The sequence below is a fragment of the Mandrillus leucophaeus genome, unplaced genomic scaffold (genome assembly GCF_000951045.1).
Source record: "Mandrillus leucophaeus isolate KB7577 unplaced genomic scaffold, Mleu.le_1.0 Scaffold338, whole genome shotgun sequence".
Classification (NCBI taxonomy): Eukaryota; Metazoa; Chordata; class Mammalia; order Primates; family Cercopithecidae; genus Mandrillus; species Mandrillus leucophaeus.
The window spans coordinates 2,779,873-2,788,435 of NW_012103565.1; the positions used below are offsets into that span (position 1 = coordinate 2,779,873).

At 41.1% G+C, this 8,563-nt stretch overlaps 1 protein-coding gene across 1 annotated transcript in view; it reads left to right on the forward strand.

The window, feature by feature from the left end:
• Nucleotides 1–415: 415 nt before the first annotated feature.
• KPNA3 (karyopherin alpha 3 (importin alpha 4)) overlaps nucleotides 416–8,563 on the forward strand; it is a 103,432-nt gene continuing 95,284 nt past the window's right edge. The window contains exon 1 of the mRNA XM_011988777.1: nucleotides 416–582. The gene's annotated coding sequence lies outside the window, so the exon portion shown is untranslated. The remainder of the gene's footprint in view (nucleotides 583–8,563) is intronic.

The following is an 8,563-nucleotide window of genomic DNA, read 5'->3' on the forward strand; positions in this document are numbered from 1 at the left end:
CTGCTACCTTCTGCTAGCCGGGCCCAGGCGGGCGGTGGCGGCCCGCAGAGGGGGGTGGGGACCAGCCGGGTAACTGACTTGTTTGAGGGTGATGGATGGGGGAGGGTAGGATGCGCCAGGACCATTTTCTTATATTCCAGTGCTCGTCTTTGGACTAGTCGTGCCGAGCTGTTCTAGCTCATACTCCTGCAACTGCTGGCATTTGGAGCGAGCTGAAGGTGGACAATAGTTTGCCATCTATTGTGTTCAGGCTTCGGAAAAGAGGTTGTTCTGACCTCCGCTCATAGGACTTGTTTTCTTAGCCTTTCTTGGAGTGGGGTGTGCATAGAGTGATACAATTTCTTTGACACGTTTTACTAAAATAAATTGGATACATAGGGTTCATACGTCCTCTTACGTACCTCTTGCTCCAAGCTAGTAGAATTTCCAAGTGGTTGCAAAACTAAACATTCATCGCGGTCACTCAGTTAGTTGCTACTCAGCATGTTGCCATTGTCTCATTAAGGTGACATTAGCAGGTACTATTTGCAAACTCGGCTTGTTGAGGCAGCGCTAGAGGTCTCTCTGCAGCTACTGAAAACAGTAAGTATAATGCACAAACTTCACTGGGACCGTGACCTTTGGATTTGTTAGGGGGAAAATAGTTTTAAGGCCACAGCCTTCTTTTCTAATACTAGCCGACATGATTTGCAGTTTTGTAATTTTTGGTAAGAAGCTGGTGTGATTAAGAGGTGTGTATTTTATCCTATCTTAAGGAAGGTTGTGGGGGTAAATACACCATTCAGCGTTCTATTTTGTAGAAAAACAGACTAACTCAGGCCGTTTTTCAGAGCTACAAAATTAAATACTAGTAGGAAAAAACCTAGGGAGATATCCGTGGAATTCCCATTTAAATGAGTCAAAGATCATATATTCTTTCCTGGTCATGGTTAAATATCCTTTGTGAGAAATACATCTAAGCAAAAGTAAAACTTGGGAATAGACACAAGAAATTTTGGAACTGCCTCCTGTTATCGGTCCACTTGATGACAAGTGTTAATTTTGAACTTTTCCCATTAGGAATTTTTCTTGACGCCTACCCTGTTCCAAATAAAAATGTATTGAAAAATACTCATATTGTTGGTACAGAAGAACCAGTAACATTCTTCCTTCTCTTGGATATTAGTACAGGTTTTTGTTTCATTGTTTGCCTCTATTATTGTGTTTTGGTAGCTCAGTGATACTTAGTAAGGACTCCTGCACATAATAGGTACAAAACAAATATTTGCTGATGATAAGCATGTAACCAGTGACTTTTAGATGCATGAAAAAGAGCATGGTTGCTAAGCCATTCAGCCTGGTGTTGGTCACAACATTACATTTCTCGGGACTCTACAGGGTAACTAACACATGAAATAGACATTCAAATGGTAGTTCTAATGTGGCAGACACTGCCTTAAGAGCTTCATGATACTTTATTTAATCTGTGTAACAAGTGTATGAGTTAGGTGTGGCATTATCCCTACTTTACATGAGGAAAGTATTTTTTGAGACGGAGTCTTGCTTCTTTACCCAGGTTGAAGCGCTCAGGCACTCCTAGCTCAGGTGCAAGCTCAAACTCCTAGGCTCAAGGAATCTTCCCACCATGGCCTCCCAAGTAGGTGGGACTACAGGCAGACACCATCACACCTGGCTAATTTTTTAATCTTTTGTGGAGACGGGGGTCTAGCTTTATTGCCCAAGCTTGTCTTGAACTCCTGGGCTCCAGTGATTCTCCCATCTCAGCCTTCCAAAGTGTTGGAACTACAGATGCTAGCCATCGCACCCCGGCTGGAACTTTAGGTACAAAACCTCAGTGTGCTTATGTAGCCTGTGCATGTCAGTCAGTGGATATGGGTATTATTTATTCACTGATTGTCTATGGGTATCTATCAATGTTAGGTCTTGGGGATAAGGAATAAGATGCAGTCTGTACCTCAAGGAGTTTACAGTTCAGTGGGGGTGATAATTAACAATGCAGAACAACAATTGTTACAGTGTAGTATTCCGAAAATGCATGCCAAAAAACTACTTGGAGGTGAGCAGAAAGGGAAGATACTCTGGTTGATTTCTAATGAATGAATGGGAGTCAGCTGATTGTGAAGGATGAAAGAAAGGTGGCCAGGCAAAGAGCGGGAGAAGGCCGGTGGAAGAAAGGGGCGTTCCAGACCAGAGGGAGCAGTAATTGAAGAGTCCTGAGAGAAATGTAGGAGAGAGAGAGACTGAAAGGTAAACTGGGGTCAAATCTGATGAAGGGCCTTTATTGGGGATTTAGGCATGTCTAAGAGTAGATAACCATGCTTAGTCTTGTCCATTAGAAACATAGTACAACTTAGCTCTGTAACTGAGTAGTTGTGGTTATCAGGCTGTTCTAAAACAGTGAGATGCACTTTGATAAGCTGTGATGCCTATTTTTTCACATACAGGATAGACAAAAGCTGAAACATGTTAGAAATTGTAGAACCAGCTGATACACAAGATGTTAGGTGCAAGAATAAGATACATACTTGTTAAAGAAAATAAAAGGATAGAGTTATGCCAGGGGATTGTGAGTAGAGACAGGGTTGAGGAGAAAATTTCTTTATCGTTCAATCGAGAGAGACTTTAAGAGATTTTTGGAGAGGAAAAAAAAATGAGGTTAGTGAATCTTATAGGAAGTATGTACCAAACTTAAAAGGGGCATGTTAACTGGTGAGTAAATATCCAGGTAAAAAAGAAGAGTGATTATATTAAAGAGAGGAGACTTCCAGATGGCCTGTGTTGGTCCAAGAATATCTTGTGGCAAAGAGTTGCTTGGAAGCTTTTTTTTGATAGGGAGATCTGAAGGAATTTATTCCAGAGCAAAGAGGAGGTGTAACATGATTAGAGCAATGGAAAGGGTGACAGGGCAGTAATACCTAGAATTCATTTTGGAGAAATAGTGCTGCTGTCTGGTCTGCAAGGAAGAGTTTTCCAAAAAATTAAGACTGGGAATGGCTACAACCTGGAATGAGGATTTGATGATGCTGTTCTTCCTCCCTCTTCCTCCTCCTTCACATTCTTTTTGTAAAGATCACCGAAGAGAAAGGGGGTAAAGGTTATTCTGAGGTTTATAGATGGAGGAAGGGAAGGAGTAATTATTATCACTGATAGAAATTTGGAGCTTGGGTAGGGGAATGGATTTTGTAGCTAAAACTAGGAAGTACATATTGGAAGGGAAACATTTCCTTTTATTTGTTCTGGAATGTGCTTTTTAAAAAAACAAAACAAAACAGGGTCTGGCTCTGTCACCCAGGGTGGAGTGCAGTGGCCCAATCTCAGCTCACTATAACCTCCACCTCCTCCCAGACTCAAGCCATCCTCCCATCTCAGCCTCTTGAGTAGCTGGGACTATAGGCACATGCCACCACACCCGGCTAATTTTTGTGTTCTTTGTAGAGATGGGGTTTTGCCATGTTGCCCAGGCTGGTTTCAAATTGCTAGCTTAAGTTATCCCCCTGCCTTGACCTCTCAAAGTGTTGGGATTAGGGACCTGAGCCACCATGCCCGGTCCTGGAATGTGCATTTTAATACTAGACCTTTTCATGTAAGGCATTGATTCTTAAAAACTTTTTTCCTGTTTTCAAAGATAACTTGTAGAAAAGTGTGCAAAACAGAAACGTTCTGTTTAATGAATACTTACAAAACAAATGCTCAGGTAACTGCAATCCAGGTCAGCTTCTCATTTTCTTGCTCCTATATATCTCAAGGATGTGACATTTTCATTAGTAACAGTAATTAATAATCATTATTTTAAAAACCTTAATATTTATTGTTTACAGTATACCAGTGCTAAGTACTTTATATGGATTATCTATTTAATCTTCACAACAGTCCTATCAAGTAGGTACTATTGTTATCCCCATTTACTGCTGAGGAAATTTGAGGCCTACAACTCTTAAGTGGCCCTGAGTCTTCCATTGGGTGTTAAGTGGCAAAGCCTGGACTTATATCAAAGCTTGATGCTAAGCAGCCGGGCGCAATGGCTCACGCCTGTAATCCTAGCACTTTGGGAGGCTGAGACAGGTGGATCACCCGAGGTCAGGAGTTTGAGACCAGCCTGGCCAACATGGTGAAACCCCATCTCTACTAAAAATGCAAAAATTAGCCAGGTGTGGTGGCTCATGCCTGTAATCCCAGCTACAAAGGAGGCTGAGGCGAGATAATCACTTGAACTGGGGAGGTGGAGGTTCCAGTGAGCCGAGATCGTGCCACTGCACTCAAGTCTGGGCGACAGAGTGAAACTCTGTCTCAAAAACAAACAAAGCTTGATGCTAAAGCCAGAACTCTTGCTTACTGTGCTGTACTCCACTGAAGGGAATCTAAGACTTGACTTGTACAAACCATGCCTGAAAGTTAGTGAATGGGGAAAATATCAAAGAAATATTGACTATCAATCTCAGAAATTGCTATTTCTTTTTTTTTTTTTTTGGAGACGCCAGCTGGAGTGCAGTGGCCAGATCTCAGCTCACTGCACGCTCCGCCTCCTGGGTTTATGCCATTCTCCTGCCTCAGCCTCCCGAGTAGCTGGGACTACAGGCGCCCGCCACCTCGCCCGACTAGTTTTTTGTATTTTTTTAGTAGAGACGGGGTTTCACCGTGTTAGCCAGGATGGTCTTGATCTCCTGACCTCGTGATGCGCCCCCCTCGGCCTCCCAAAGTGCTGGGATTACAGGCTTGAGCCACTGCGCCTGGCCTAGAAATTGCTATTTCTATATTTTAAAACCTTGCTAATAATTTTTGATGAACTTTATTATTAGATTTATTTGCCTTTTTATCTTTTTACTCTTGCAAAGTTTTCTTCTTATCAGCAAGGAGCCAGTTAGTTGGTTTTACCAAAAAATGATAATCCATAATGGGCTAGCACTTAAGCTTTCTGCTTTAGTTTCTGATACTAGGGCTAATATATATTTTCTCACCTGCAAAATTCAGTTAGCTCTACCAGACTTGCTTCTGTCTCTCTGGAACCTCCAATGGTAAGTGGCAGTATCTGATTGTCCAAGTTTAAAACTCTATCCTTGACTCCCTTCTCTTCCCCTCCTTCATCCTTTTCTGTATTAGTCATCTGAAGAACCCTCATGTTTGTACCTGTTACCAACCTTACTTCCACTGCCCCTGGTTTAGACCCTTACCTTTCTTGCCTGAACAAGTATAATAGTGTACCTAGCTCGTCTGTGTTCAGTATCTTCTCTCCCCAGTGTATCTTGTGGATTGATCTTTCTCAGATCTTTCTGTGTTACTTTCCTGTTTATGATTCTTTCCATTGACTTCAGGATAAAAGTCCTTAGCATGCCACACATAGTTATAAGACTCTACCTTTTTTACCTCACCTTGCGCTTTTTCTTATATCTCCTTTGTGCCAGCTGTGATAAAGCTGGAGATGCTTGAGTAACCAGTAGTTTCTTCTTCATGCCTTTGTATATGCTGTTCTTTGTGCTTTCTTTTGGCTGTCTGTTGAGTTGGAGCTCACTCTGGCAACCTATCTCTTCAGTGAGACTCCTTCATATATCTCTGGAACACCAAGATTACAATTCTGCCACACCATATCATTCTGGTTAAAAACAAAAAACAGACCTTTAAAAATTCTCCATGAGGCCTTTCCTGACTTACAGCATACTTGGTACTATCAGTTCCTATTCTTTTCCTTCTCTCTAGTGTTTTCCTAGGTGAATTTTCCTTCACCTATTTGGGATAAATTGCTGTGATATACAACAAATTCTGTTTGTGTATAGCTGTTCGAGTATTTGGGCTCTGTCGAGAAGCTCACTGAGAATAGATAACCTTGGATATAACTTGAAACACATGAAACGTAATAGAGAAGAGAGACTAGATGGTATACCTGAAAAAAAGTCTGCATTTGGGAATGAAAGGTTCAGTATTATTCTAAGACATTAGTTTTCTTTTGGTGTTGACTCCATGGCATCGATACTGTTGCCTAGCCCACCTTGAACAGCCTGTTCTCCTATAATGTATTTCTGTAACATGAACTCACTCATACTTGAATGATAAATAAGAGTGTTAAGGCAAAATTCATATTAGTTCATATGTGATTTTTAGTAGCACATTAATGTTTAGCACTCTCAAATAACAGCAGTTGAACATAAAGTACAGAAACACAGTTGAACGGATCAAGTCCAGGAGTATGCATATTGGCCGTGCACCCGTGTTCTGCCTCTTGGCTCTGTTTAACCATGTGCAGTGTCTAAAGGTGCTTACGACCATCTGTCCTGTACATTTCCCTCTCTCTTCCTAAGTTTGAAGAGCGTTGAGTGTTTCAGCAATCTATATGTCATAGAGCAGACAAACTATTTTTTTTGTTGTTGTTGAGTTCACTAATGGGGCATATACTGCTTCCTGGTTCTTGGAGTTCTCTTTTTCAGTCAGCTTTGCTAAGTCTTCTTCTACCCTTTGAATGTGGTAGGCATGGCTTGGGATTCTCTACGATTCTTTTATCTATAGACTGTTTTTCTTGCTCATATCAGCAGCTCCCTTGGCTTTAATCATCATTTCAGTGTGGGGGGACTTAAATTTCATAAAATCATCATCTGGAAATTATTCACATGAGCATCTTTTTAACTTCTCAAGCTCAAAGTGTTTAAAGCCATGTTCTGCCTTTGTTTTTTCTTTTTTCTGTTTATGGCATCATCACCCTCACTGTGACCTGAATTTGAAACTTGAGAGGCTTCTTGGACTTCTTTCTCCTCTTCCACATTCAGTCAGATGCCAGTTATGTAGCTCGAATCTCTGTGCTGTCTCTGGATTTTGGCCCTGCCTCTATATTCTGCTGCCTCCAGCCTACTTTAGGCCTTATTACCTGTCACCTTCCTGTTTAAAACTATCTCCAAAGTGGTGTTCTTCCTCTAGTTTATGAGATTTTTCAGTGAGCCTGATGCCTGATTATTTCTCCAGATTCAGCCTTCTTCCCCCACCCCCTTAAGCCCTAGCAACACTGAACTTCTTATATGCTTATACATAATCTGGAATCCCGCCTGCCCCTCCTCGCCAGTGCTATTTCTATTCTCAGGGCCATCTTGCTGACTGGAATATCCTTCTCTGCCTCCTGTTGCCTGGCTAATTCCTACCACTTTTAAATACTCAACTCTGGGTAGGTACCATTCTTTGCTCCTGGAAGAAGTCTGAGTGTATCTTTCTCATTGCAATTATGATAATGTATTCTAATTAGATTTTATTTTTCTTACTAGATTGTGAGCTTTTTGAGGGCACAGACTATGTGTCTTCATTGCCTACCACTTAGTACAGTGGCTAGAACCAAGCAAGCATTAAAATATTCCTTGAATAAATACATCCTAGGCACCACAGACATGATAATTTTCTCATGTGTTTTTTAACCAAAACATTTACTCTTTTAGTGCCTTTTTCTACTGCTTCCCAAATCAACTCCAAGCTTTTTATTATGACAGGTGAAGTTCTGGGAGATTAAGGCATGTACATAGTGAATGAATTAGTGATTAAGGCTAATTTATATGGCTAAGTAACACTCCTTTATATGTATATACCACATTTTGTTTACCCATTCATCTATGGATGAATACTTGGGTTGTTTCCAACTTTAGTCTGTTGTCTCCGAACCATTTAAAAATGCCACTAATTTGTTCAGGTCAGTTTTCTTATATTAAATTGCACTATATGAAATTGCCTTTTTCCAGGTTTGTAACAACAGCCAAGTATTGGCAATTTCATATGGTTTAGCCTAATAGACTGTCCTAATTACTGGGTTTGTCTGTTTCCTTCTGGTGGTGCTTAACTGGTTCCTCTTATTTTTTTTTAATCACCCTTTGGATATTTTGTAATCTGGAAGTTTTTTAAAAAAAATTTTAAAACATTTTTGAGACAGAATCTTGCTGTTACCTGGGCTGGAGTGCAGTGACATGATCATGGCTCAAGCAATCCTCCTGCCTCAGGGTCTTGAATAGCTAGGACTACAGGTGCACAGCACCGTGTCCAGCTTATTTACTTTTTGTAGTGATGGGGTCTTGCTGTGTTGCCCAGGCTGGTCTTGAAGTTCTGGCCTCAAGCAGTCTTTCCTCCTCAACCTCCCAAAATGCTGGGATTATAGGCATGAGCCACTGAGCCCAGCCTAAACTGGAAGTTTGATTTAAAGGCTTGATTAGCTTCAAGTTAAGCTTTTATTTATTTATTTAAACTTCAGTTGGTGATAGTGTGTACTTCAGAATATATCTCAGTAATGATAATAAGATTCGTCATAGGGTTCAGGTGATAAAGAACAAATAGTTTAATGCCATGAATGTGAAAGTTATTTAACAGTTTGTGAAGTGAATTTTAGTTATTTGGGTGAAATGCTGCATGAACTGGGTGAAATGTGACATGAACTGGATGACATTTCAAGAAGTGTTAGGCCGGGCGCGGTGGCTCAAGCCTGTAATCCCAGCACTTTGGGAGGCCGAGAGGGGCGGATCACGAGGTCAGGAGATCGAGACCATCCTGGCTAACCCAGTGAAACCCCGTCTCTACTAAAAAAAAAAAAATACAAAAAACTAGCCGGGCG